Source organism: Mesocricetus auratus, unplaced genomic scaffold (genome assembly GCF_017639785.1).
Source record: "Mesocricetus auratus isolate SY011 unplaced genomic scaffold, BCM_Maur_2.0 Super-Scaffold_100691, whole genome shotgun sequence".
Taxonomy (NCBI): Eukaryota; Metazoa; Chordata; class Mammalia; order Rodentia; family Cricetidae; genus Mesocricetus; species Mesocricetus auratus.
In genome coordinates, this window is record NW_024429267.1 from 27,479,980 (window position 1) to 27,485,779 (window position 5,800).

General features: G+C 43.8%; 1 long non-coding RNA gene across 1 annotated transcript; it reads left to right on the plus strand.

Moving 5' to 3' along the window:
• Nucleotides 1–3,142: 3,142 nt before the first annotated feature.
• LOC121137572 lies at nt 3,143–4,527 on the plus strand. The gene is made up of 3 exons (XR_005874864.1): nt 3,143–3,267; nt 3,499–3,597; nt 3,909–4,527. It is a non-coding gene; the product is annotated as an uncharacterized LOC121137572 (long non-coding RNA).
• Nucleotides 4,528–5,800: the final 1,273 nt, after the last annotated feature.

Below are 5,800 nucleotides of genomic sequence, written 5' to 3' on the forward strand. Positions count from 1 at the left end.
AGATATATAGAGCTTTAAAGAAAATAATAGAAAGAAAAGAAAGAAAGCATGTATCCTAAACATTGAAAAATAATTTGACTTAGAGGAATAATTCAGTAATAAAGTGCATACCTAGTATATACATAACTCTGGATTCAATCCCTAGCACAGAGAAATAAATATGTAGGTGATAGATAGTAGATAGAAGATAGATTGGTAGATAGATGATAGATAGATAGACAGACAGACAGACAGACAGACAGACAGACAGACAGGTAGGTAGATAGATAGAGATAGATAGATAGATAGATAGATAGATAGATGGATAGATAGGCTAACACTGACCAGAGAAACAAAAGGAAAGAATAAATAACAAAGGAAAAAGATGAAAGGGGGAAAAGATAAGGCTTCCACAGCTGTAACAGACAACTGTTTTAAAAGGTTAATAAATAGATAAACACAGGCCTGAAGAGATGACTCAGCAGTTAAAAGATCTGAGTTCAGGTCCCAGCACCCATATGGCAGCTCACAACCTCCTGCAACTCTAGCTCTGGGGAATCCATGGCCTCTTCTGGACCCCAGAGGCACCTGCACTCACTACCACCACCCGAGTTAAAAATAAAAAATGAATCTTTTTTAAAAAATGAAATGCAGGCTACAGACTAGGAAAGGTTAATTTTAATAATTTATATTTCTAATCATAACCATTCAAATATTACAGGTTATTAGTATCCAGAAAAATGAAAGAGCTCTGCAAATCAACAAAAATAAGCAAATAATGTCATAGCAATAATTGTCATAGGGTCAATATTTATCACAGGGAACCTAAGTAGCCAAAATACATAAGAAAATATTCAACCTCAGTAATTTAAAATTTCAGCAACTAAAAACCATACTGAGGTACTGTTTCACAGATATTGGTTCAGCAATCTTAAGATGGCTCCAAAACATGTAGTGGTAAGGAAGGGGAGGGAACAGACAGACAGACAGGCAGACAGACAGGTAGACAGACAGGCAGACAGACAGGCAGACACACACACACACACACACACACACACACACACACACGGGGGGGGGAGGAAAGAAGAAGAGAAGGGGTGAGGGAAATGGAGGAAGAGGAAAGAAAGAAAAAGTTTGTTTAGATTAATTTTTTATTTGTATATTTTGCCTGCCTGGTGCATGTGCATCATAGGCACACCTGGTTCAAAAGAGGTTGTCGAATCGTTTGGAACTGGATTTACAGATGGTTGTGAGCTACCATGTGGCTGAAAGGAATTGAACCTTGGTCCTCTAGAATAGCAATTATTCTTATTGGCTGAGCCACCTTTCCAGCCTGCCCGAAAGAACTTTTTATACACAGCTGGTTTGAAGGTATATTATAAAAAATGATGTTGGAGACTAAAGTCCCAGTATTAGATACAGTCAGGCACACAGTCCACAGTCCAGGAAACTCTACTGTGGGAATGTGTCATTTAAGAGTTCTCATGTGTGCTCACAAGAAGGCGTTAGCTAGAATGCGTGCCACAAGAAGGAAAGCAAACAACTGAAAGGCTCAGATGTCCTGTCGTCGATGAATGACATCAGAGCCACGTAGCAGAATACCTAACGCATGTGAACCAAATTTAAAAAAAAAAAACAGATGGGGAAGACTACTGGCAATTTCAATACCATCATCACCTTTGGGCAGAGTGAAGGGATGGCAGGGGCAGGTGGGGATTAGTTAAAATGTATCTGCAAAATCAAAACAAACAAAAAGCCCTTTATAAGGCCACTATGATAAGACATGAACCCAATTAAATTTTCTAGAGACAATGGCTGTGGTTCCTACCTCCAGACCAAGAAATGATTTCCAGACTTGCTATGGAAAAAGCCGAGCCGCAGAAGAGCATGAACATTGGACTACCTACCATGTGTAAACAGTTGTGGAGGGGCCTGACTGTAGTAGCAGCCATTGGTGAGGAAGGGGAGACGAGAGAGCCAAAGCCAGCAATGGAAAAATCCATATTATTTGTGTGTTATCGTTTGCTTGTAGTTTCTCCACAGGAAAAACTTTGTAAAATAGTAATAATACTAATAATAATATAATAAAATTGAATTGAATTGAAATGGTTCGTACTACTAAGTAAAGCCAAAATCACTGTTCTGAAGAATATTTTATTTAAACTGTAAGCATAGTCTTATGTCTGTCTTCCTCCCAAGTGACTGCTTTTTTGTCACAAGTATTCATTAATAGGTTCCAGTCAGAAGCTCGAAGCCCGCCTGCGGTGCGTGCCCTAACTGTGCGTCTATTTATACGGGATGACGAGTACTTTCCCCAGTAAATCTCACCACTTCTGCTAAGAAACTGAGTGCTGACTAAATGGCTTGGTGACACATGGAGTTAACCCTACGCTTCCCCCAACAGTAAGAGGAATTGACACACGGCTACAGACATGAACTGCTCCGGAGCATATCAGAAAGGAAGGGTATGGAACAAAGCCCATCTTTCTAAACTTTCCTCCCAGCAGCTTGAGCAAATGAGGGAGGGACCAGGACCTCAGGGGGGTCTTATTTCTGCGAGTCTATGATCCAGAAGAGAACCCTGAGTCTGCCAGATCTAGAGCTCAACTACTTCCCACAGCGAGCCTTCCTGTGTTTAACATTACATTTCAAAAGTATTATGTCTTTGTGAACCAGTTACCTGGAGTTAATGCTTGTCAACTCTAGGACCACACTGGGAACAAGCAATCTAGAACAACAGAACGTCCCTGCCTTCTTCTAGAACAGTTAAACTTCAAGGCCCCATATCCTCCTGGGAATAAGGGAAAAGTTTTGGTTTATACCAGTTTGCAGATGACGATAGTGAGGAAGCCGGGGAGAGGCTCATGGTGAGGCAGGGAGTGGGGGGGTGGAGGGACTGGGGGATAGGGGGTGGCAGGGTGAGGTCAGAGGAGAGGAGAGAGGAGCATCATGCTTGTCTCTTTTTCGTGTCTTTGATTTCACAACTTCTTCCTTTCCATGCCTGCTGGTGCGCTCGCTTGCCTTGTGTCGGAGCCAAAAGACAGGTCAACTCCACTGCTTTTTATCCAAGTTGGCAGAGGCTGTGGCAGCAGGGTGGTAACTCTGCCCGATGTTCCCAAGCTGTGGCTGGGATGCTTCCAACAGCAAAGTCACTCAGTAAACAGTCCTCTGTTTCTTCCTTGGGTTGGCGGAGATATCACTAGGCCCTTGTACTACCCACTCCTTACTATTCCAGAAGCCCACAGACAAGAAGCTTCCCAGGTCTCCGTGTCTTCAAAGAATCCTTGGGTAGGTATAAAACACCTCTGACAAAACCAACAACATGCCTTCATTTCCACTCTAAACCCCATACATGACTTCCTGGGGATCTCTACTTTGGGCATTATTTCCTGTACGTCACTGAGTTTAATATTTAAAAACTTTATTTAATGCCTGTGTTAAGCCTGGCTTTACTCCAGTGTAGGGTGGAGTCAGGGAGACAAATGAATACTGCTCTTAATAGTCTTTTATTTTTAAAAGCTTGCAAACTAACTGGAGACAGAAACACCGATGTGGAACGAGTGCAGACGGAGAACAATGTCTATAACCACCAGAAGCCTGGGGGTGAAGATGTGAGAGGTGACGTGGTGGCCTGAACCCGAGATGGATTTGCAAGAGGGACAGAGGATTAAGGAGGACTTATCTAGAGGGGAAAGATGATCAAAGTTTGGGAGGCTGACCTCAGTAGATAGCCAGGGACTATCAGAGACCAGTCTAACAAAGCAGCTTGGACCCCAGAAGACAGGAAAGCACACACGCAAAGCAAAGCCAGGAACCATCAAACAGCAATAAGCCATCAAAAAGCAGTGCTTATCTTGATATGTGTTGAGTCCCAGAGGCCAAAGGAGCCTCCTGAACTACGTTTTCTACATCATGTTTTCATTTTGCAGGTGAGAACTGAGGATTAGAGCAGGAGGCTGTTTCACCATCCCGAGCAGCAGATCTGAGTCAGAGTGGAAAGTCACCTCCAGCACTCTTGATTCCACTCTGGATTCGCACCCCGCTTCTGCACCACACTGCTGAACCCAGATGGCACAAGCCCTGCCAGGCCTGTGGCATGCTAAGAGTAAGGGCATACGTTCTCGGGCGGGAGCATTGAGAAGGGCAAGCCTTGCTCTGTGCACGGATCTTTACTTTTCTTGAACTTCACTGCATGTTGTAGCACATTTCAGTGCCTCTGATTGACACTCAGGACCCTCCACTGGCCCCACGCGGCCTTTATGACCTTCATTGCCAACACTCCCCAACCTATAGTCTCCAGCCAGATGCATCCACTCAGCTTTTGCTGAGCCTCTGCTAGTGGCTGGGGCACTACCCCTGTCATCTTCTTCTTCCAGGCTGCTTTCCCTATTATCACCTAGATGTAAAGCTCAGGGCTCAGGCTGCCTCAAGTCTCTTCTACATCATTAATTCTACACAACCTAATTCAATTCATTTCAATAAACTTTACAAAGGACCTATTGTGTGTCAGGCATCCTGCTTGGCATTTGAGGTTTCAGGGTAAGTAAAGCATGGATACAAGGAGTCTAGAAACAAGGGAGACACAAAAACAAGCCAATCCTAGGAATAGGTATAAGAAGTAAGTCTAGAACAGTGACTCTCAGTCGCTTTGGCCATCAAAGACCCTTTCACAGGGGTCACCTAAGACCATCAGTGTTGTGAATAGGCAGCATGAGAAGGACCTGTGCCAGGTCCCCAAGGGGAGGGGACAGGTTTTCTTTTGCCTAGATGGCAACAATCAGAAAACACAGATAAAAATTATATGACGATTCACAACAGTGGCAAAATTACAGTTATGAAGTAGCAACAAAAAATTTTATGGCTGGGATCACCACAAAATGAGGAACTGTACTAAAGGGTCACAGCATGAGAAAGGTTGAGAAGCACTGGTATAGCAGGGACCTCATGGATGGAGGGGCATCTGAGGTCAGGTAGTGGAGGAACAGGAACACCTGTGGGCTCAGTTTGTAGAAAGAAGGGAAAATGGCAGAGAAGACCAGATGGTAACTCAGAGCTCCCAGGGACTCAGGTTTAGTACCCAACATCTTACCCTGCTAGGACTGGGCTTAGTGCTAGGACTGACTGTGTCTTCAGTTCAATGTGCAGACAGAAGACCTGGAAGAGGAAAGGCATGAGAGATGGCAAGGAGCTTCTCCATAGGCTTTGGTGAACGGATGTAGGCAGCCTAGCTTGGTGCTTAGAGCTACGTGAAGGAAAGTTCTGAACACAGAGCTTGAAGCAACGGCCACATTAGCAGCTAGAAATGGAGAGGAAGTCACCGCTGGACACAAAGGGCGACATGATGGTCTGTTGCAACATTGTTTCAGGTGAGTGACTTTCTCCTCGGCTTTCCTGAATTCTCCAAGGGCAGGAGTTACCTTTCAAATGTCCTCTTTACAGTTCCAAGACACTCAAACAGCTCTGGATTCACAGGGAGCATTTGGTCAACTATCAAGAATCTTTTAGGGGCATGACAAAAATTTAGAAGGAAGAAAGAAAAAGAGAAAACTCTTCCTATTTTGTTCATGACGGGAACTTGTTTTTATTCCCTAAATCTGTGACTAAGAATGAAAATTCATAAGCTTTTACAAATCCACATTTGAGAGAAAGATGGTGTATGTAATTAGAAGCTTATGGTCGTCTAATAAGGGACAGAAGATCCCAGTTAAAGCCAACACCTCATCTCTGAGCAGCCTTTCTCGCTGTGTGGGCACCCCAACTGCTAAGTTTGTTTAATAGATCAAATTAAATGGTTGACTGCTCACAAAGGACATCTTGGGGG